The 24,779-nt window shown below is 34.3% G+C and overlaps 1 long non-coding RNA gene across 3 annotated transcripts; it reads left to right on the top strand.

The window, feature by feature from the left end:
* The first annotated feature begins 11,215 nt into the window (after nt 1-11,215).
* On the top strand, nt 11,216-24,438 carry LOC114186856. Of its 3 annotated transcripts, none has more exons than XR_003605163.1 (3): nt 11,216-12,215; nt 12,333-12,550; nt 23,367-24,438. It is a non-coding gene; the product is annotated as an uncharacterized LOC114186856 (long non-coding RNA). The 3 variants fall into 3 exon arrangements; XR_003605162.1 differs by lacking the exon at nt 23,367-24,438 and adding an exon at nt 20,865-22,091; XR_003605161.1 differs by lacking the exon at nt 23,367-24,438 and having other exon boundaries at nt 11,220-12,215; nt 12,333-14,184.
* Nucleotides 24,439-24,779: the final 341 nt, after the last annotated feature.

The following is a 24,779-nucleotide window of genomic DNA, read 5'->3' as shown; positions in this document are numbered from 1 at the left end:
ACTTAATACACAGATCAAATAATAGTTCACATATCATCCTAAATTTCTTACCTAAACTCATTAAATTCTCACCATTCTTAATAAGCATCATTATAAGACCCTATAAATTTATAATAATTAGGAAATATAAATAAATGAGGTCAGTACCTTCGTTTGTTATGACTTAGACCATCACTAAAGCAAAAGGATGTTTGTTACAACATATGTGTCACTACTTCATTTAGCTCATTGTGTTAGGACTGTTAACCTTTCCATTGATAATGTTCTTTATGTTCCTATGTCTCCTTTTAACTTATTATCCATTAGTCATCTAACTCGTTCTCTTGATTGTGTTATTTTCTCCCAAACTTTTGTTTGTTTACAAGATCGAAGTTCGAGACATGTGATTGGCACCAAATGTTAGTCTCATGGTCTTTATCAGCTTTACCCTTTTACACATGTTGGCAAAGTTATGGAGTCTCCATCTCTTATTCATACTCAATTAGGTCATCCTAGTCTTGCCAAATTGTAGCAACTTCTTCCTGCCTTATCCAAGTTGTCCAATTTGGTGTGTGAGTTTGTCAATTAGGCAAGCATAGTCATAGTTCCTTCCACAAAATCGTTCTAAATTATTTCATATATTTCGATCTTTTTTTAATGAAATTAAAAATCAATTTGGTGTTTCTATTAGAATTTTACGAAGTGATAATGGTCGTGAATATCTTTCCCATTCTTTTAAACAATTTATGGGTTTCATGGCATTTTGTAAGACATAGGAAAAATAAGTAATGTTGTAGGTTGTAGGTTTGCTCATGGAGATATTATTTAAATTAATAAATAATAACTTAGACATAGTTAATGTATGTGTTGGTAGTAGAATGCAAGTTCCAGGTTTCCAGATTCAATCATTAATTATGGGAGGTAAGAGAAATAGGTGGGTACAATGTTTTTACTATTTAGCTTATAGTATGTGGTGCAATAGAACTCAAGTTTGATTAATGAGTCCATGACAATTTGATAAATGTGTTTGTGGATAAATATTTGGTATAGATGAAGAAAATTTTTATAGTCTATACATATTTATGGCTTAAGTAAATTTGATGGTTAATATTGGAAGCAAAGCTTGATAAAATTATGAAAGGATATTGGACTAAGTTACGATTATGTGCTTATACTTTGTAGGTTGTTACAATATATTTTGTTGATCAAATTGATAAATTGGGAAATAGGTGGTGAGATTGATTTTGATGGATGAAATTTTAGGATATGATCTTTGTGTAGTACTTTGAGGTAATTTAATTTTTAGAATGTGTAATTATTGATGTAGGAAGGGAAATTTATGGTCAAATGTCATTTTATGTTCAATTATGAATGATTAGGGGTGGCAATGTGAGTCGGCCTGACCTGTGTAGGCCTGCCCCGCACTTGGCCCGACCCGCATTTTCAACGTGGGCTGAAAAGTCTAGCTCGCCCTACATAAGTGTGGGCCAACCGCTATTTTATTTTTTAAATTTTTTTAAAAATTCTTATGATAAAACTTTCAATGTTAATCAAATTGGGAAACTTTAACAAGTTCACAAAATTAAGCAAAGACTTTGGGGAGTTGAATAATAAATTGATAATTCAACATTTTTATCATATTCATATTCGTACTTTTGACATACAGGATGTATTTTTAAAATTTTAGCACATTCAAAAATACATAATACTTGTCTTTTCCAATCATACAAGAATTTGAAATGTTCATGCAGGAACCCAGAAAGAAAGTAACCGATATACACAAGTGCAATTTTTTTATGCGACTAGTGGGCCAGGTCATGGGCTATATGAGTTGGGCTTTAACGGGCATGCGGGTTCAATGTCTCGGCCCGTCGGACCGTTGGTTACCCCTTATGAATGATAATGTTTTGTTACATTGATGATGAACTAAAAAGATTCTTAAGGTCATAAGAGAATAAGTTAGGTATATGAATAATTGAATGGATGCTAAAAGATTACATGGGAGTTGGAAGACAACATAAGGAAGATGTATCTATATATGTTCCTGATAAGTACAACTTTCGAAGATTGTCAACGCTCGATTTCATCAGGGCAAATAAAATATATTTTCAAAAGTTAAAAAGAATAGTAAATAGAAAAATATTAATAAAAAAGGTTAAAATAAGTGAAATAAAGTGTACGAAAAGAAAAATAAAAACTTGAAAGAAAAATTAATTGGTTAAATTAATTAAAAATTAGAAATAGGGGAAACTATTTTCTATTCTCACACCTTTTTTCTATTTTTATCACCCATTTTTTATTAGTAGTCTGATGTCCCATTTCATTTTCACACTCCATCCTTTTTCTTTTCACACTTAATAATCTCTACTCAAAAAACGCCATGTGGCATTTATTTTCCTTCTCTCATTAACTCTTTTTTTCTTTTCCACTCACCTCATTAAGCCCTCACGGGACATTCACTCATGCACTGCACACACAAAGCTAACACACATCACATTACACTAACACCACTCACACAAAACACTGACCAGTGACGCACATACCTAAGACATACACTAAATCCACGCTCCATGCACACACTACTAGGGGTAAGCGACGATCAGGTTGCATCAGGTTCGAGTCCAATATGCTCAATCTAGCGTAACTCAAATTTAATATTTTAAAATCCAATCCGACCATTTTATTTGTCAGGTTATTTGGATATGAATAATACTAGTTACGATTAAATATATCGGGTTGTTCGGATGTAATTTTAATTTGAACAAGTGGTAAAAAAATTATTGAATTTAAATAAATATATTGACTGAATTTATAAGATTTAATAGTTTTTGTAAGTATATCAACCATTGTTAAAATAATGAATATGTAGTAAGAAAGAACATACATGCTTGGATCCAACCCTACGCCTCCTCACTTGTTAGGGCACATATATACCATTGCCTATTAACAAAGATGGAAACTGCATAACTCATTTGTGATCCCTCTTCTGATGTTTGCATTCACAAATAGTGTCTCCCAATCTGGAAAGCATAAATGTTAAGAAATTATCACATGCATAGTCAATAAGAGAAGATAGACATGCTACCTTAATGATTGTAATTATGATAAGGACTCCAGATGCATGATATACTTACTAATACTTTAGAAACATCAAACTCAAAAACCTATTCTTAATAGCTTAATTTAATGCACTTTCTTCCTAGAACATAAGTGGTGAACAAATAAATCACAAGGATGATAACTTCTTGAATGCACTTGTTGATCCAATATTAACACAATTCACTTTTAAACCAACTGATCTCAAAATTTCTATGAACAGACCAAACAAATAGATTTTCACTCAGTAAATTGCCAACTCAGACCAACATGTTTATTAAATCCCTTAGAGGCTCTGATATTAACTATAAAGAGAAACATTATAATATATTTCGTCTCTTACAAATCAATTCTCTCATAATTTAGTATTGAAAACCATATGGACAAAATTTTTTCCTAATACAGAATGTAAGTGACAACCACAAGAAAACCCAATTAATTATTAGCAAATTTTACTTTTGTAGCTAGGATTGTATTAGATTGACGAACATAAGCCTGACTTACATCACAATTACTCAGCATGAGTCTTGCCCATTTATCTATAGTAGACTATTTTGAAAATCGTGACCTACTTGTTTTAAAGATTAGTCTGCCCTGAAAGTCTATTTATGTGAGTCATTCTGTAGAAGGCCAATGGACCTTGTTAGCACTCCATTTTGTGTTAATTTTTCTTTCTAAAAATTGTCTTTTTAGTTTGAATAAATATTTGTTTTTCTTTAATTAATCAGTCTTTGTTGAGTGTTTAGAAAAATAGAGTTTTCATAAATTTGTGTTAAAAAGTTTAGTTTTAGTAGTAATTTGTTGCATTTTAGTTATCTTCCTTAAGACCCTTTTGTTTCAATAAAACTTTGCTAGGAAACCCTTAACCCCAATTTTTTTGTTTTATTTACAAAAAGGCCCCTAATCAACTTATTTGCTGATGCCTGAAACACACTGTTTCACTTATACGGTTGATCCAACTCTGCTGCCTATGAGAGAATCATTGAATGAGGAAGGATTTGATCTAGCAGACATTACGAAGAGCCTGAATCTGATCAAGGCTGATGCGCAAGCAAATCTGATGTGCAACCCTAATTCAACGATGGGTGAGTGTGTGGATGGACGATTCGAAACCTGATTCGTGATGGACGAACGAGAGTTGATCAAGGATGCCACAAATGGGTGCAGATAGGGGGCTAGTTGCGAAGAAAATGGAGGCAGATTTTGGAGGTTAGGGTTCGGTGTGAATTCGAAGGGGAAAAAGTGAGAGATTTTTAAGTGATTGTAGGGGGTTGCTTAGATTCCGACGAACACAAAGTGGTCGGTGGGATTGAGTCTTCCCTAGTGTGTGAAGTAGCTACACTTGGATCAACCACGAGCACAAAGTGGCCAGGGATGATCTAAGTTAGATTCCTTTCACCAATTTTAAATTCAATACATTCTTGTTCTCATGGATTCCTCTGATTTTGGCAATGAAATACAACTGTTATGAATTCAGTCCTCACATTACAGTTTCAAATTCTCTGATTGGTTATGATTCGCTTGCAATTTAAGTTTTCTGCCTTTAAATTCTGAAGTAATTTAGATTTCCTTTACTACTTTCCAAGTTTGATCTTTAGTTTCCGTTTCTGAATTAGTGTAGTTAGCTTTTGTAGTGTTAATTTCATGAATCTGTTTTTAGTTTCAGTTTTAGTTGTTGATTATGCTTTGAATTAAATTTTATGTTCTGGCTTTAATTTACTACAATATTTGGTGTCTAAATCATGAATTCGGGTATTGGTTTTTGTAGAGCTTTTTATATGCATTTATTAGTCTAATAATCTCTTCGTTTCTTTTCCTTTTAGTTCCTATTATTAGTTTTCATGCATATCATCTACCTAGTGCATCTGCATTGCATTTGAGTGAAAATAGTCTGAGTGTGTTGTTGTTATCACAGACTAATCTTTACTGCAATGTGTGCCAATCTGTTGCATGAAAACTTTACACACTTTGCAGACTGAATTCACTACTGCCATGGTTCCAGAAATACTGCAGGTGCATTCATATTTTGAATTTAGTTCACCTTCATTCCATTTTAATCTAATTTCATTTCATCTTAATTATGCCCTTGCATTCATCTTTCATTTCATCACTAATCTGCATTGCATGCACTGCTTCTAAATTCTGGCGTGATTGCAGCTGATTTTGAGCACTATAGCTTGGCTAGTTGCAATGATTCTACTATGAAATTTGTTGTCCCAATTGTGAATTGTTGTTGTCACAAATCAGGAATTTACTACCAAAGTCCCAAATTTTGCATCATTTATGCTAAATAGATCTTGTATAATGTAGGCATCTCACTTCATGTTTTCACTACAGTTAGGTTTTGAGTTGATTCTGATGTGAAATTTGAATTGTTGTCACGTGCTAGTAAAATATGGTTCTGTTTTCACCCATTTTACTATTTCCATCTTTACTTTCTCCACTGCCATATCTTCAATTCAATTCATGTTCCAGATTTGGGTTATGCATACACATAGATGCCATATGATTTTGCTGCTGTCAAGAGCTGTGTTGTCACTATTGTAATATGTTTCTCTACTACCACTGCTCACTGATCCTGCATTTATATTTCAACTTCATCTTGAATCTGCATTGAGTTTTTGTTGTTGCTATCACATACCAGTTTTGTTGCACGTTCCAATCAAATTGGTGGGCATTAAACCTATGTTTTGTTGTGACAGTGGTTGTAGTCACTGATTTGTTGTTGCCATAGTCATTTCACGCATATTCTCATAAAGTTGGCATTGCATCTTTCACTTTCATCCCCTTTTATATTCATTTCATCATTCCCATTTAGATCCCATCTTATATTATGCATTTGGGCATAAAGTATTCATGCATATTTTGCATAGTTTTGAAATCTTTCACTCCAATTCTGCATAGATTTGATCACAACAAATCTGCACATGCATACTCATTCATATAGACACCTTATTCCATTTAGATTTAGTTTCTTCATCATTTCTTAGATACCCTGCAACAACATTGCATTCCTGCATGGCATTAATCATTTCCATCTTGCATTTAGTTGAGCTTTTACTTGAATAAATTCTACATCTTCTTTCTTTTTCTTTATTTTAATCCCCCCCATTTCTTTCTTTTATTTCTTTTTAGCAAGAATAAATTACCAAGTTAAAACTTGACACACACCATTTCCTTAGATTCAATCCCGAGTTAATTTCCTTATACTTCATTAGGGAGATTATTTGGGTTTTGTTTAACTCATAAAAACGACTGAAAAAGTGAGTTAATAGACCTTCTTCATCATCTAAATCGTTTCAATTTTTTTAAGACTAATGTTAACATAAAAAAATGAATAATAAGTCATTCAATTAAAGATAGACACGTTAGTAGTAGTCCTCTCCAAAAACTAAATAATTAAATTTTATGAAGAGATCATTATTACAAGCAAACGCATGAGAAAATTAAAAAACCCATAACTACTATTAATTAGAAATAGAGATCAAACAATGATTCCAGCCTCAAAATTAAAAAGCCCATAACTATACTATTAATTATATGATAGAACATGATACCTTAATGATTGTAATTATGGCAGGGACTCCATATATATCACATTCCACCCTCACACTTTAGTAGTTTTTACAGTTTTGCTGCCAATTCCAATTCCAAACCCCAAAAAGCGCCTAATTATCATATTTCTTGAGCATGGTTTCCTTTTAATTTGTCTTTAATAAAAAAAAGTAACTTCTTCAAGTCAAAACAAGATGTAGTTTCAGCTCCTACAGACATAGGAAGATGATCAAAACATGTCACCAAACTAAATCTTTCTCTTTTATATATAATATCTCACATTTAGTGTTTTTTTCACTACCAATGCTATTTTAATCCAAAAAAGGTAATTTCTTCAAGCCAAAATATAGCTCCTACAAGCAAAGGAAGATGATCAGAACATGTCACCATACTACAACTTTCTCTTTTATATATAATATCTCACCTTTAGAGTTTCTTCATTGCCATGCTATTTTAGGATAAAAAACCTTATGTACCAAAGTGAGTACTCATGCCCCTAATTAAGGTAATACAAGCAATGATTGCATAAAAAAAGTGTAATGGAGAGATATCTTCCAAAATAACATTCAAATTGAGTCTTTGCATATAAAAGTAACAAATGCCTTCAAAAAATACCACACCTACATAAAAGAAAATCAGTTAAAACTTAACAAAAATAATAAGTAAATTTAATAATAGTAGTAATAGTAATTAAAGGAAGACAAATATCTTAGAGCAATTAAGAGTCACAACATTGGTTATTGTGAGATGATGAACCAACTTCGCTTCCTTCCATTGTGTTACCATTAAATTCTAAAATTAATTGAAATAAAAAATTATTAATATACACAACAACATAATTACAAAGGAAGTTTAGAGGACAAATAAATGAAACTCGTACCTGTGAAAACCTTCTTAAAAAGCTCAAACTCTTCATTGCCATTGATACCATCAAATTGAGTTATAGTGATCCTCAACCAATTTTGAGCACAAATAAGTGCCTCGGCCATCGGTGGATTTAAAGAGCTTCTAAGAGTATCCAAAACCCTACCTCCAATATTGAATGCACTCTCAGAGGAGATTGTAGAAATAGGGGTGGCCAACACATCTCTAACCATTCTTGATAGAATGGGAAACTGTGAAAGTTTATTTCCACCAAACCAAAATATCAAGTTGGTCATCACCATCAACAACAAATTCATTTAAATACCTTTCTAACTCGTTCTTTCTATCTATGGTGTCCTTTTCTCTCAAGTGCTCCTTAAAAGCATCAACCCTTGCCAAATATACAGGAATTTCAAGAATGGTTGATGCATCAAATTGATGTTCAAGTGGTTGCTTAGATCTATGTTGTTCATCATAAAGTGATTTGTACCAATCATACATTTTTTTCAAACTGTCTTTTACATAGTTAATTCAACAACTTTGTTTGAATCATGTTTGTACATTTCTTGAAAATTTCAAATGACATACTCAAACTTGTAACGAGGATCAAACATGAAAATGTAATGAGTGATTGATGTTGTCAACATTACCCCAATACTTGTGATACTTCAACCTCATGTCACAACCGGTAGATGGTAATATACTATTCAGATTCATGGTTGTCTTATCAAGTGCAAAATAAATAGTAGCCATTTGGTGAAACGCAATATGTATACTCACATGAAATGATGTTGAAAAAGATTTAGTGGCTTCATAGAAATTTTTTAGAAACTTCACAAAATCTTGGGCATGTTTCTAAACACTAGGAGATAGGGGACCTTCATCACCAAAAAAGCCATATAGCTAGTGATGAGTGCATATTTTTGCCCTCATTTAATGTTTAATTTTGGGTATTTAATTGAATTTTTGTGCTTAAAGATTGATTTAATTGGGATTTCCTATAATTGGGTTTATTGAGCATGAGATACAAAAACATGTTAAAAAAAACTTTTTAGTTGCATAAATGTTCTTTGGGTATTTTGAGGTGTGTTAGTGCAGCTGCAGCTAAGTTGTGCTCATGGAGGTGTGGAAATAAATTGATTAAAGCTTCATGACACCTTAAAGATAAATCCAAGAATAAGAAATTATCAAAAGCACAAAAATCCAAGCCAAGCATTGCATGAAGACGGTAAGAAAAACTTGAAAAAGTGAAGAAGTTTGGCTAAACCAAGAAGAGAGGAACAAAAAAATTGGACCTTGCGGTTTTCTTTATCTTTATAATAGAAGATAATTTGGGAAAAATATATCTTTAGATATTTTATTTGATATTTTTAAATAATTATCTTATTTAATTATATCATAAAATATTAAAAGATAATAACGACCAAATCTTTTTAAATATGATAAGATCTTCTTGAATCTTTTTAGTTCCACAACAAACAAATATATCTTAAAGATATTGGATTATTTAGAAGATAATTTAAGGAGATTGCAAAGGGTTGATTTGAAAAATTAATACAAATACTAATTGATGATAATTTATCATATATCTTTAATTAATTAATTAATTTAATTATATTAGATATTGATATTATCAACCAATTATATTTGTCAAATAGTCTATATCTCTCAAAATATTTTTAAATCTTTATCTTTATCTTTATTTTAAAAGATATTTGAGAGATTTTAGCAATAGAAAAGCCTAGTCCAATTCCTATATAAAGAGACTAAGGGAGAAGCAAAAAGGACAAGCTCGGGACTCCGAAGTTTAGGAACCCTTAGGGGGGCCTAATTTCGTTTCCTTTTTCTCTCTATTCTTCTTTTATTTTTATTTTGCATTCCATGAAAGGCTAAACTTCTTGGGTTGATTCCATTGTAATTTCTTAACTGGATTCTGAGGTTAGATCAATTAATTTGTTTGTTCTTTTGATTCTTGTTGAGATTTATTTTCATCTATGTCTTTTGGTTCTTAATTTAGTAAAAGTAATGATTTCTACATTGTAGCAAGTTAGCATGGTGTTAAATCTACATAACATAAAAATCGTATGAGTCCAAGGGTTTTTAAATTTTAATTGAGAAGTTACTTTGATTAATTTTAGAAACTTTCATATGATTGAATGAGTTTTTGCTAATAATTGAGAAGTTACTTTGATTAAAGGTGAAAACTTAGATTAGAATTAATCAAGAAGTTACTTTGGTTAATTAGCTTTTTACTAGATATAAGAGGTAAAAGAATGGAGATGATTAGGATTAGTAATATTTAATTGAGAAGTTACTTTTGTTAAATTTACTAAGACTAATCTACAAAGTTCTTGTTTTTGATCGAGAAGTTACTTTGGTTGAAAGTAAGGACGCCAACAAATTAATTGAGAAGTTACATTGATTAATTTGAAGTCTTAAACAAGAAATCAACAACAATAATCTTTAGGAAACAAATGATGAATCCTATTTTGAAAAAGCAGTGGAATCGACCTATTTTTCTTTACTATAGTTTCTATCTTATTTTATTTTTTTATCGTTATCTCTCATATTTTTATTATTTTATTTGACTAACTCTTTTGTATAGTTTTTATAAGAACTAATTTGCTAACACCTTCCCTACACGTAACCGACTCCTGGATCCAAAATCTAGTTTTTCGCAGACTTGTCTTATTTTTATGCTTTTCCATAGTTTTCTAGAATAACTATGGTGGCGACTCCCAAATCTCTTGTTAAACCCGTTTTCTTTTTTGGTCTGTCGTCCCATCGTGATCCGCAGTGGAGTCGCCATCTGTCGCAATCGAAATCGCGATGAGACGGCAAACCAAAAAGGAAAATGGGTTTTAAAAGAGATTTGGAGTTGCCACCATAGTTATTTCTAGAAAACTATGGAAAACCATGAAAATAAAATAAGTCTGCGAAAAACTAGATTTTGGATACGGGAGTCGATTACGCGTAGGGAAGGTGTTAGCACCCTACAGCGCCCGCCCAAGGACGGTAACTTTAATTAAAAATGCAAAGTCGATGTGGTTTTTAAAATGTTAATTTTCCCCAAAAATAATAAGACAAAAATACTAAAAAGAAACAAAAATATTTTTTTATTTTTTTTTAGGCCCGACAAGGATTGACCTTGATCCTACGTATTCTCATTCAAAATGAGAAATCAGGGTTACGTAGCTCTTTTAAAGAAATTTGAAAACAATTGAGAAAATGATTTAATTTTTTGAAGGTGAACCTGACAAGAACTGGCCTTGCTCTTACGTATCTCACAATGGAGAATCAAGGATCACGTAGTTCTTAAAAAGCTTTTTTGTTTGAAAATGTTGATGTTTTTATATTTTCAAATTTTATATTTTTTTGGTATTTTTGAATTACTTAAAAATATGTGTCACACAACGCGAGCGGTCAGACAGACACTAAAAGGAAAAAAAATCATTTTTGAATTAATTGGGAAAATGTCATGCGACGCAAGCGGCCAGACAGACACAATAAATGAAAGAGAACCTTTTTTTGGGTTTTTTCTATTATTTGGAATTTTTATAATTTTATAAAAAGATGAAATGTAATTAAAAAAAAAGACAAAAGTGGAATATAAAAAAAGGAGGGTGATTGAGTAATGTAGGAGGTGCATGAAGTAAATGAGGTGTGTTTATTAAAGGTGGGGTGCAACAAGAAAAGTATAAAACAAACCCATAACACAAATGAGTAGTGGAGTTAGTATACCTGGTGGTGCAGCAAGTACTAGAGGTGTGTGAAGTGGAACATGGGCTGCACACAAGTCCAAAACAAAAAATGGGGGTATGGTTCTAGCAAATATCAGGAGTGCGCAAAAAAATACACAAACAGTCCAACTCAAATAAATGGAGGTGCAAATATAAACAAAAAGGTGCGCGGAGAAAAAAACGTTCAGACCCAATTTATTTGAAATAAGAAAAAAAAGGGAACCCTAATTTGAACTATAGCCCCTCTTCTCTTCACTTCACCAACAACACCCTTCCTCCCTTCTCTCGAGCCACCAAGATTCCGACAACAAGTGTCGCTGCCGCAAGTCCCACGGCTGGCAAGACACGCCGCCGTCGACACCAGTCCCTACTGGAAGCATCGCCGGCGAGAACCCAACTCCCTGAATTGTCCCCCTTCTCGTTTTTCTCCCGCGCGCGAGGTAGGCCGAATCCCGGAGTCTTGCCGTTGCACACCACGCCGCTCCGACCTCGCGTTTGCCAGCTCAGACCGCCACGGCCTGGACTGCCGCCACGACGCCATTGCCGCTTGCAGAGTTCCCCTTCCTCTTCTTGTGTCGAAGTGGCTCACTTAAACACGAAATCTTGTGGCCGTTGCCACCAAGACCACCATCATTCAAGACTCCGACTCGCTGGCGGCGATGCTACCGACGATTTTTCTTTCCTTTTTGTTTCGATTGAAAGTCTGTGATTGGGGAAGATAAAATGAGAGTTTTTGGTGCTATTTGGGGCTTCTAGTTCTCTTTGATTTTTGTGCAGGTGAAGGATGAAGATGACGGATGAAGATGAAGGTTGAATATGAAGAAGGAAAGGATAATAAGGCTGGAAAGTGGTCTACGTAGTGGCACGGGGCTGATGTTGATGGTGACGATAGAGATTGAGGGTGATGGGGTGGCAGATGAAATTGGTTTGGCTGTTATGTGTGCACATGTGAACAAGAATGGAGGAGAAAGTGTGTTTCAGGTTGGTTTGGTGCTGGTGAGAATTAATGCCATGTTTTCTATGCAAGTAACCTCCATTCTTGTCATTACTTTTTTTTTCATTAATTTAATTGAATTCTTTTCTGCGACACCCTTTTAGGACTTGTTTCAAGTAAAACCAAGAGAAAGACCATGATGACAAAACGCAGTGAAGTTCATGGATGAAATCGCGTCATTAATGAGCAAAGTCCTCATAGCAAGCAAACAAAACAACATCAATTTCACTATTACAATGAATTATGCTTTCTTATGTGGTCCTAGAGCCCACTTCATTTCTCCATAACATTTGCAAAGGCGTTGCCATACCTTGCCTTAGTGGTGAGTTGATTTCATTCAAACTTTAACTGTCCTGAATCAATCAAGGATTCCACTTTACGCTTGAGTCCCCAACAATTTTCGGTTGAATGACCAATAGCCCCTCCATGATAATCACATCTTGCATCTGCGTCATAAGTTTTGGAGTACGGGGGCTTGGCAGGCTTCGTGGGGCAAATAGAGGCCAAACCTCTTTGGAGAAGACTTGGGAGCAATGCTGCATAGGTCATTGGGATAGGAGTGAAACTCACAAGCCTATTGTCTTGATTAACATTTCCCTGTCCAATGGTTCGGTGGGAAGTTGAGTTGGGGTCGGATATCAAATTTTGTCTGGGAAAGGCTCCGGAATGAGGGTAGGTCAAGGGTATTTGAGCAGTGGGACGTGATTGAGATTTTCCATCTCTCCTCTTCCCAGGTTTAGAACTGGACTCGTTCACACTTGCTACCATGGTAGAAGCATGTGCGGTCTTCCCTGTCATCACACCAATTCCAATTCTTTCTCCAATTATGACAAAGCTTGAGGAAACATTACTCACCATACACTCGTAGAAGGGTGATTATAGAGTGCTTATAAACATAGTTGTCATCTCTTTATTAGGCAAAGGTGGCACCACTTGAGCAGCAATCTCTCTCCACCTTGGAGCATACTCTTTGAATGCCTCGAACTCCTTCTTCGCCATATTTTGTAGATGCAACCTATTAGGCATTGTATCATTATTGTATCCATATTGCCTCAAGAACGCATCAGCCAGATCTTTCCATGAACGAATGTGAGTTGGTTCCAAAAGCGTATACCAATTCAGAGCGATGCCAGTTAAGCTTTCCTGGAACAAGTGAATTAGTAGTTTTCATCATGAGCATAGGCAGTCATTTTCCGACAAAACATGGTTATGTGGTTCTTTGGACAAGTGTTCCCTCGATACTTCTCAAACTCTGGCAACTTGAACTTTGGGAGTATCACCATGTCTTGGACTAAGCATAGTCCAACAACATCACTGAATGCAAAATTTCTCTCCCTTTCTATGGCTCTCAACCTCTTCTCAAGCATTTGTAATTTATTCTCTTCGTCCTTAACGTCCCTAGGTGCGACGATAGACTTCACATCATGTTGCTTTGTCTCTACTATGTTCACGATATTTGGATGAGTGGTTTCCCCAAAACATGTGAAAGTAGCAGCTTCAAGCTTATTTTCTTCTTCAACCACATTGTTTTCAACATTTTGAATGCAAACTTTCCTCGAGTCCACTCCAAGGGGTGGAATGTAATTTGAAGGGAGGCTAGATGGAGGAAAATTTTGGTTTTCCTGAACCTTATGTTGTTGTTGTGATGTCGACGTCTCTCCAGGGTTTTGCATGGCATTCAAGGCCTCCAAGATTTGACTCATCTGACTCTTTAATTGTTGGATATCGGTCTTCATCATCTCTTGGGTTTCTCCTTGGTTTTCCATGATTTTGCGATAGGGTCGCATCCTATAGGGTGTCTTGAAAGTTTAGCCTATTTTACTTTTATTTTAGTTGAATTTTATTGAGTGAAATGGATAAAGAAAGAACAAAAAGGAAATGAAAAGAAATAGAAAATATGACATAATGCAACCAATTCTAGTTAGAAATTATAAAGTTGTGAAAACACCATCATAAGCATAATGGACACTAGCACAAAACGGAGTCAACAATGTGATCCATACGATAAAACATCCATAACATTTAAGTGCACAACATTTGAAACACAGGAAGTCATGATTTAACCATCCTGAGCCCTAGCCATCACATTCTTCATTTCTTCCATCAGTTTCTTGGGGACTCTCTAGCATCGCTACTGGAGTTGCCATCTGTCACAACCGGGATCGCGACGGGACGACGAACCAAAAAAGAAAACGGGTTTGAAAAGAGATTTTGGAGTCGCCACCATAGTTATTCTGGAAAACTATGGAAAACCATAAAGATAAGACAAGTCTGCGAAAAACCAGATTTTGGATCTGGGAGTCGGTTACGAGTAGGGAAGGTGTTAGCACCCTATAGCGTCCGCTCGAGGGCGGTACCTTTAATTAAAAATGAAAAATCGATGTAATTTTCAAAATGTTATTTTCCCCCAAAAATAATAAGACAAAAATGCTAAAAAGAAACAAAAATATTTTTTTTATTTTTTGGGCCCGACAAGGATTGACCTTGGTCCTACGTATTCTCATTCAAAATGAGAAATCAAGGTTACGTAGTTCTTTAAGGAAACTATTTGGAGAATGATTTGATTTTTTGGAGGTGAACCTGACAAGGACTGTCCTTGCTCCTACGTATCTCACGGTGGAGAATCAAGGATCACGTAGTTCTTACAAAAGATGTAGCTGTTTGAAAATATTGACATTTTTTGTATTTTTTGAAATTTTATATATTTTGTTTGGCATTTTTGAATTAGTTGAAAATATGTGTTACACGACGTGAACGGTCGGACAAACACCAAAAGGGAAAGAAAACTATTTTTTGGTATTTTTAGAAAATAAGTGTCACACGGTGCAAGCGACCAGAGAGACACAATAAAATGAAAGAGAAGAATTTTTTGATTTTTTTTTCTATATTTGTAATTTTTATAATTTTCAAATATATATATATATATATATATATATATATATATATAATAAATAAATAAATAAATAAAGGATGAAATTATTTGAGAAGGATAAAAGTGGAAAATAAAATATGGTGGTACATGAGTAATTAGTGGGAGGTGCATTGGCTAACGACACTAAGAAGACACAAAGAAAGCTAAGCGGACGCCAAAGTCCACAGACTCAAAGAACCAGGCTCTAATACCATAAATGTAACATACCATTTAAATAATTACTTTAATTAAATGACATGTCACACAAATAATATAAGAGACAAGGTCCTGGAGTATAACACTACTCCTTACAATATCCAAGGCACACCATGATGCCAATACAAAACAAAGCACAAGGGTCAATAGTAATCAAAGTTAACACTAAACGGTAAGATAATACACGGGCCATAACCCTAATAGAAAGCCCAATCAAACAAAATCCAGCCCAAGCAGGCTATGCAGCGGAGTCACAATTTTCTTGTGGACCACGAGGAGTTCTTGCCTTTACTCACATCAATAAATTGATGATCATTGCAAAAAGAGAAAACCACACACACAGAACATACAACAAGCAAAAAGGGTAAGCTAGAGTAGAAAATGATTTATCATACCAATACATACACTTTCATAATCCAACATACATATATCAATCAATCATGTTATGACTTGCAAACAATACACTAAGACTTAAGATACGATTCATCCAGATACATATAATTAGTCGGATTCAGCGGATGCTTGCACTTTGGTGGCCTTTACTGCTCTACCGAGCTAATTGTTACATGTGTTTCATCCCCCACGCACAAGGTTAGCCCTTAAAGTGTTTCAGGCCTCCTACTACTCTCACCACTTGAGTCAGTACGCTTTATGTGAGACTAACTAACTCTTTAGAGCGTCAAGATGCAATCCTTACATTGAATCATTACTAAATTATATAAATGAGGCACCACCATGAACTCCCACTAATAGAGGTCATGGAATTACGTCCTGACCAACTGAGGCACCACCATGAGATCTCACCTAGAGATTCATGGAATTACATCCTAACTAATGAGGCACCACCATGAAACTATTGTGGAATTACGTCCTAACCACACACAATTCATGTTTCACCAACCAAGTATGTACTTATCATGCATACCAATCTCATGCCAACTTTTATAACCAACCTTCATTCATATTCCATACCAAAGTCATACCAAACTCATCATATTCAACCCATGAACTATTTTATACATGCAACTTCGCTCAAGACATGCTTTAACACAATAATCCAACTAAACATGTGACATTCATCCAAGAACAAAGAAGTAATAGAACAAAATGCATCCTCGCCCAGCTCTTTGCTCAGGCATAAAGGTCTCGCTAATGAAGAGGGTTCTCTCGCTCAGGCGAGCTTCGTTTGCCTAGGCGAGAGCTCGAAAAGGGGAATAATGGCTTCCTGCGATTTCTCGCTTAAGCGAGCCCTCCTCGCTTAAGCGAGATTGCATCTCACTCAAAACGGAGACTCGTTGCTTAAGCAACAGCTCGAGCAGGAAACTTGGGCGAGCCTTTGTTAGTCTCGCCTAGGCGAGATGTACTCGCTTGGGCGAGAAAACCAATGCTCACCACTGTTCTCTCGTGCAACAGGCCGACAAACACAACCCAAACGGCTCAATAAGACATTTCATAAGCTCATAACAGCATACAACCCATACAATCATGAAATATCATCAAAGCAAGCATAAAACTGAAGATCAAGCAGAACCCTAACTTCCCTTACTTGGAAAATGTTAACAGACCACTTCGACACCTAAGCGAATGAGCACGACAGCTCCTGAAGCAGACTCGTGAACTAGAAAATGGTAGAACAGATTCAATACGGTTTACCAATGTGAACCCTAGCTAGAATCATGACCATAGGGCCAAAAACAAAGGAGGTGCGATTAGAGAATTAACTTATGTGACTTAGAGAACGAGACTGAGCTAGCTTGAAGATGGTAGAGGTCCAAACCCTAGTAGAGCTTCTGTTTGGGAAAAGGGAGAGGAGTGAGTACTGTTTTTGCAAAGTGAGGACAAAATGAGAGGGTTTGGCTGTCTTAGGGGCTTTGGACACTCTGTGGGCCAGTCCTTAGGCCCATTAGATTGGGGCAACCCTTAAACATTAAGGCAGAGAATATAAGTGGGCGTTATACATGATTGTTCATTTGTCCTTGTGCAATGCTTTTCAAAGCATGTTTGCCTCTATGTCAACACATTTTCTATAACACTCAACATATTAGGCGCAAACAAGTTTGGAAATTACTTCTTGCATCCCATCATTTTCTTCCTATATTTCATCATTTTCGGAATTTATTTTCCCGATAAGTACTTTTGGAAAATTTGTTTAGGAAGTCAAACATCCCCTCCTTTAATGGAAAGCATTTTTCGAAAGTTTTTGATAGGGTGGTAGAAGAAATTTGATGAGGTGGAGAAAACAATTGCCAACAAATTTCTCTCCAAAAATTATTTTGTAGTATTGACAACACTAAAATGATTATAAAAAGTTAAAAGATGATTTGTTAGACAGTACCATCTTTAGGATATGTGAGTCAATACATATATACGAAGATTAGACAATCTCACAGTTCAAAGTGTTATGTGAAAACAACATGTATAACGTGTCTACTTCACTTGTTCTTGTCGTTTGATCTTTTTGTAGAGTCCATTTTTACTTTATACTTGTAGTATGTCTAGCGCTCTTATTTTCATCTAACGTTTTGCTTGGCTTTGCTAATGCTTTACACTTATATTCTTTTCACACTTCTCTTGACTTTTTCCAATGTTTCATGCTTATCTTTGTATAATGCTTCAAATATGTTCATATAAGCTTTAAGTGGTCATCTAGCTCTTTCCGTAGTTTCATTTAGTGCTTTGGTAAACTTCATTTATGTTTTTCCTAATACACATTTTAGAATTTTAGAGTTAGACTGTCATCTATTCATGTGACATCTCATATGTGCCTTAACACTACTTACTTATTATTTTGTAATTAAGTTGAAATAACTTCTTCATATTATTAATATGTATTAATTTTTTGTATTGAAAATTTTTAAAGAATACTCAAATTAAGTTATGATACACAATAACATACTATTGATCAATAATTTTATTGAATTTAGTTGTTAAAATATAATTTATGATAATGTCCATGAGTATCTTTCTCATTCTTTTCAAAATTTTATGGTTTTTCATGACATTCTTCATCAAATCTCTTGTGCATACACCTAAATAAAAATGGGGAGGCTGAGCACAAGAATGATCATCTTGTTAAAATAACTCGCACAATGTTAATCCATAGTGAGTATTTTTGGGATGATGCTATTCTTAGTGCATGTTATCTCACTAATCGCATGTCATATTTGGTCTTAGATAATAAAGTTCCTCATTCTATTTTATTTCCTCATGAACCTCTCCACCCTTTACCACTTAAATTTTTTGGATCTACATGTTTTGTTCATAATTTTAGTCCTGGTTTTGATAAATTATCCCCTAGGTCACACAAATGTGTCTTTTCGAGATTCATTAGATCATAGAAAGGATATAAATGCTTCTCTACCCTTAATTATTATTTTATTTCAATGTTTGTCACCTTCAATGAATCTTCCCTTTACAATAAGTCTCTTTCTTCTCCTCATATGTATCCATATGCTATAGTCATCATCTTTATTATTTGTGATCCTCTTATGTCTAGTGCACCTTTGGATTCTTCACCTCTACAAAATGACTAATTTCTAGTCAGGGGCGAACCATTGTATTGACAAGGGGGAGCCACGACTCCCCTAACGTTTTTTTTTTATATATTTTTTAAATATATACATATATACATATCTATTATTTTATTTATATTAATTTAGTTTAAAAGATTTTTTTATAATTTAAAAATCACGTTTTATATAATTTCTTCTACTTTTTATTTGATTTCTCTCTTTTTCGTGCTTCCATCTCTTTCTCTCCTCTTATTTCTATCTTAATTTTCACCATCAATTTCTTATTATTTCTAAAATCAATTGCACCACAGAAAAATTAAGGAGTTAAGGATCATTTAGACCGAACAATTTCTTCTTTTGAGTAAGTTTATTTTTTACCTTTTTTTAAGCAATATGTTTTTCTCTTGTATGTGACTTTTCTACACTCTAGGCATCTCTATCTATTAGAGATCATAAAATCATGTTTTAATTGTTGATCAAACTCTTCTTTGTATAGATAGAACTATTTAAGACTTTGAAGTTGTGAAAGGTAAGAGCAAGATTAGGAATCTACTCTAAGGTAAGGGAAGCTAATCATTTAGAAGTTATTAGTTTTCTTAAAATATTGAGTCTTAGTTTTAAAATTTAATTTGGGGTAGTCATAATTTTATCTTTTTCTAGAGAGTTGACAAATTTATATTAGAAAAATTATGGTAAAGAGTAAAAGAATTAGTTATTTTTTTCAAGAGGAAGGCTAGTGATGAAGATGAAAAAAATGCATCTATGTCATCAATGGTGGAACTTAAACAAAAATTACTATAGCTACAATTGAAAGATCTACTGCTACAACTAAAAGATCTTTTCTGTAATGAAAATAATCAAGAACGGGTCGAGAAATAAGATGAAGAATGAATTTTTAGCAAGCACTATGATAATCTATATTGAAAGAGATATTGAAACAAGCTTCAGTTCTGATTCAATTATTGAAGATTTTAAATCATTGAAAGAGCATAGAGGAGCATTTGACTAAAGGTAAGTTTTGCCTTTTTGAATATATTATTGTTGATGATAAATTTTATGTTACACTTTTATATATATTATTATCATATTTGTTGAATTTTATATGAGTGCTTGTTTTGAATAGAGAAAATAATTTGAGGAAATGAAAACCTTTTTTAATTAGAAAAAATAATTTATATATAATAAATATAATTTCCCCCTTAAAATTTTTGTTCAAGTTTCGCCACTGTTTCTAGTGCCAACTACTCTATCTCTTTCGACTTCGACAACCGAGTCTAAACTTCCAATTGTCTTTCGTAAAGGTATACACTCTACGCATAATCCATCAACTCATTACACTACATTGAGTTACCACAATTTATTTTCAACTTTTTGTACCTTCCTTTCGTCTATTTCTTCTGTGTCAATTCTAAAATTTGTAGGTGATGCCTTAGCCCATCTTGGTTAGCATTAAACCATGCTTGATGAAATAAGTGTTCTTTATAATAGTTAAACTTGAGAGTTCATCCAATTACTATCTGGTAAATTTGTTGTTGGTTGTATGTGGACATTTTCTATCAAAGTTGATCTTGATGGTACTATTGATCATTTTAAATCTTGTCTTATGGCCAAAGGTTACACACAAATTTTTAGTTTACATTATGGTGATACTTTTTCTCTAGTGGAAGAAATAGTTTTGTTCACTTATTTATAGCCATGGATGCTCTCAACAATTTCCTTTTTACCAACTAGAAGTAAAAAAATGTTTTTCTCAATGGGGATTTGCAGGAAAAAAAAATCATATGCAACAACCTCTAGGTTTTGTTACTCAAGGGGAGTCTTATGGATTGATATGTCATCCACGCAAAAATTTATATGGTTTGAAATAGTCTCTTAAGGCTTGACTTGAAACAATTTGGTATGACTCATAGTGAGATAATCATTCAGTCTTTTACCATCACTCAAGTGTTGGGTATATCAATTTAATAATATGTTGATGACATTGTTCTTACATGCAGTGACCACCACGTCATCTCCCAAATGAAACAACATCTTTGTCATTACTTTGCGATCTAAGATATTGGCAAACTAAGATATTTTTTGGGGATTGAGGTAGCATAATCCAACAATGATATTGTTATATCTTAAAGAAAATATGCATAAGATATTTTGGAGGAAACTGAATTGATGAACTCAAAATCTGTTGACACACCTATGGATACCAATACTAATCTCCTACCTAATCAAAGTGAGCCTTTCTCAAATCATGTGGAGTACAAAAGATTGTTTGGAAAATTGAACTATCTTATTAGTATTTGTCCTAACATCTTCTTTGTAGTTAGTGTGGTGAGCAAGTTTCTCAATTCCCTATGTGTAGATCATTGAATTGGAATCATTCGTATATAAAAGTACATTAAAGGATCTTCTGAAAAAAGTTTGTTATATGGTCATAATAAACATACTAAAGTTGTTGATTATTTAGATGCTAATTAGGTAAGATTTTCATGTAATAGAAACTCAATTTTTTGATATTGTGTCTCCATTGGTGATAGAGTTATCAAAACGAGCCACTCGGCCCGGCCTGACCCATCACGGGTTGGCCACTTAGTGAGCCAATCGAACCCAACTCACTTATTAACGAGCCAAAAAAATTTGAACTCATCTCGGCCCACCATGGGTTGGTGGGCTAAACGGGTTGGCTCACTAGCTCACCTAATTAAAAAAATAAAATTTATTTTCTTTACTCCCAAAAAACCTAAATTATAGTTGTGATTAAAATCTAAATAAACTTTGATACAATCCAAAACAATCAACTGCAAATGCAAACCAAAATCACAAAAATATTAGGTTTGCATTTGTCAACTCAATATGTTGGCAAAAAAAAAGTGCCCAACCCAACCTAAATACAAAAATATTGTGTGGCCCTTTATCTCCGGGTGGGTTGGTGAGCCTACCCGGCTCACCACGGGTTCAACTTAGGTGAGCCGAGTTCTTGATGGGCTAGATCAAAAATTAACTCGTATTGAAATTTGTAAAACAATTTCAACCCAACCTGGCCCACCACGGGTTCGGGCCGGGTTGGCCCACAAGTTTTGACCCACTTTGATAGCTCTAATTTGTGATAACTTGATCTCTTGGAAGAGTATCAAGAAATAAAGTGTTGTGATAAGATCTAATGCATAAAAAAAGTATAGAACTATGATCTCAACCATTTGTGAATTTATTTGGCTTAAACAATTATTTAAAGAATCACAAAATGAAGATGTCATTCAAATTACACTTATATGTGATAATCAAATTGCTCTTCAATTAGCTTTTATCCTATTTTTTCATGAAAAGGACTAAACACATTAAAGTTAATTATCATTTTGATAACGCTGTCATTGATGCGATCAAATTACCACTACTTAACTTTAGCAACTTCAGTATTGCCAAATTAGTAGTGATTAAACTAGTTAGGGTTAAGATAATCCTGAGTCGTCTCACAACGAATACAAAATTGATTTCAAATATTTTAGTTTTATAAAAATCTATCCTAAATGCAATTAAAACTAGAAACTAAAAAAATATGGGGTTTTGATATGCAAAGAATAAATGACACGCAAATAAGAGATTGTAAACACAATAATAGTAAATAGGTCAATTCCACTACTCTTTCAAAATAGGATTCTTCATCGGTTATCAAGAGATTATTGTTAAATTAATTATTGTTGTTGATTTACAAATCAATCAATGTAAAGTCTCAATTCATTTGTTGGCATTCTCACTTTTAATCAAAGTACAGTCTCAATTAAAAGTGAAAATTTTTAGATTATCCATAGTAAATTCAACCAAAGTACAATTTCAATTAAATTTTACTATGCCTAATCACGTCTATTCCTTTATTTCCTCACCAAATAGAAAACTTAATTAATCAAAGTAAAGTCTTGACTAATTTTAGTTAAAGTAATTACCTCTAATCAAAGTATAGTCTCAATTATTGGTAAAAACTTATTTAATCAAATGAAAGTTTCTAAATAAAATCAAAGTAAAGTCTCAATTGAATTTAAAAACCTTTTCACTCATATGATTAGCATGCGTGTAGATTTAAAATCATTATTTTCTATTCAATTAAGAAGCAAAGGACATAGATAAACAAAAACCACAACAATAATCAAAAGAACAAATAAATTAATTCATCTAACCTCAGAATCTAGTTAAGAAATTACAGTGGAATCAACCCCAAAAGCTTAGCCCTCCATGGCCTTGATGGAATACATGATAATATGATGAAGGAAAGAAAATAAAATGAAAGAAAAAATGAGAGATATGGTGGATGACGGTATTTGCCAAAACCAGAGAGTTGCTAAGTGTCCCTCTTCTGCTCCCTTAGGCCTCTTTATATAGGCTTCAATCGGACTTGCACTTTATCTGTTCGGTTGCTAAAATATTTTATCTTTATTTAATTAATTAGCAACTTAATTTCTGTCCAATTTCCAATTCTGCCTCTCTTATTTGACCATTTTTGCAATTTTGACCAGGATTGACTTTTACATTGACCAGTGTTGACCAGTTTTGACTAGTTGACTGTCCTATGAGATGCTAACACGTGGTGCAGAGACTTTCTCTCCAGAATTAGGGTTTTTGCCTCCTTTCTCCTTCCTCCACCATGGATTGCGGTTGGCGATGGTGCTGCCATGGTTGTTGCTTCGAGGTGCAGGTGTTGCGGTTGGAGGCTAATGGTGACGCGGTGGCTGTAGATGCGGTGGTCATGCTCGTAGTGGCGCTGCATCGGGGTGAAGAGGTTGTTGCGACATGAAGATGTAGTTCGAAGGTTCGAACTGCTGGTGCGTGAATGAAATGATGAAGGTGTGTTGTAGATTCATGAGGAGATGGAGAACGATGCAGATTCACAGCGTGTCTGTGGGTACGTGAAGCTCGTGGTTTGAAGGTGCTGGACTGCTGCTACGTGATGGTGGATTCGAACTCAAGGTGGTGCAGAACCTCAGCGCGGTGGAGATTCTGCTACGTTGGTGATGGCCGTGACTAGTTGCAACGCCTGGTGTAGTGTAGTAGTGATGGATGCGTGAACTCCTGCTGCGACGAAGGCGTGCTCACGGTGTTGTGGTGCAAATTCTGGCAACAAGGCTGCATGGAGGTGGTGCGCTAGTTGTTGAAGCTGGCTCGCGGTGTGCGACAAAGATGGTGGTGGAGAGTTTGCGGCAACTGCTGGCAAGGGTGGCGGCTGCCATGGTGATGGAAGGAGATGATGAAAAATTAGGATTAGGGTTTCATTTTGGGAGATGGTGACGTGACAGTGTATGATTGGTTAGTTTAGTGAGTAGAGGATCGTGATACGTGTATCATGTGGTTGGACAGATTTGGAAGGTGAGGATTGCCAAATGGCATAATCTGGTTGAGAGGAGTTTAAGTGGTAGGAGGGGTGCAACATAGTAAAAACTGGGGATGCAGAACAAGTTTTTGTGGTCCATTTGCAGGAGGAGTGTGTAAATAAAAATTGGGGGTGCATTTAACTTCTGAATTGTTCTTTTCTAGAATTTCTTGATTTTGGACTTATTTTGTAACTTTGAATATTTCAAATCCAAACTTTTAATGACCCAAATTAAATTCCAGTTGTATTAACAAACGTTAGAATATCCAATAATATTTTATGCAACTAAAATCAATTTTTACGCCATTTTTACCTTACGTACTCAATAAATCCAATAATCACAATCCTAATTAAATCAATCCTTAAGCACAAAAATTTTATTAAATCTCCAAATTTAAACATTAAATGAGGGCAAAAATTTGAACTCATCACATTTTATTTGATAAAAGATCGTATATGGAGACATCAAGACTGAATTTGTTAGCCCAGGTGATCAATTAGTAGATCTATCAAATTGGCCTTTCTCATAGGACTTGACCTTGGCCCACATGGTTTGGGGCCA

Source organism: Vigna unguiculata, chromosome 1, assembly GCF_004118075.2.
Source record: "Vigna unguiculata cultivar IT97K-499-35 chromosome 1, ASM411807v1, whole genome shotgun sequence".
In the NCBI taxonomy this organism is placed as follows: domain Eukaryota; kingdom Viridiplantae; phylum Streptophyta; class Magnoliopsida; order Fabales; family Fabaceae; genus Vigna; species Vigna unguiculata.
The sequence above is the reverse complement of the archived record's forward strand: the minus strand, read 5'-3'. Positions and strand labels throughout refer to the sequence as shown.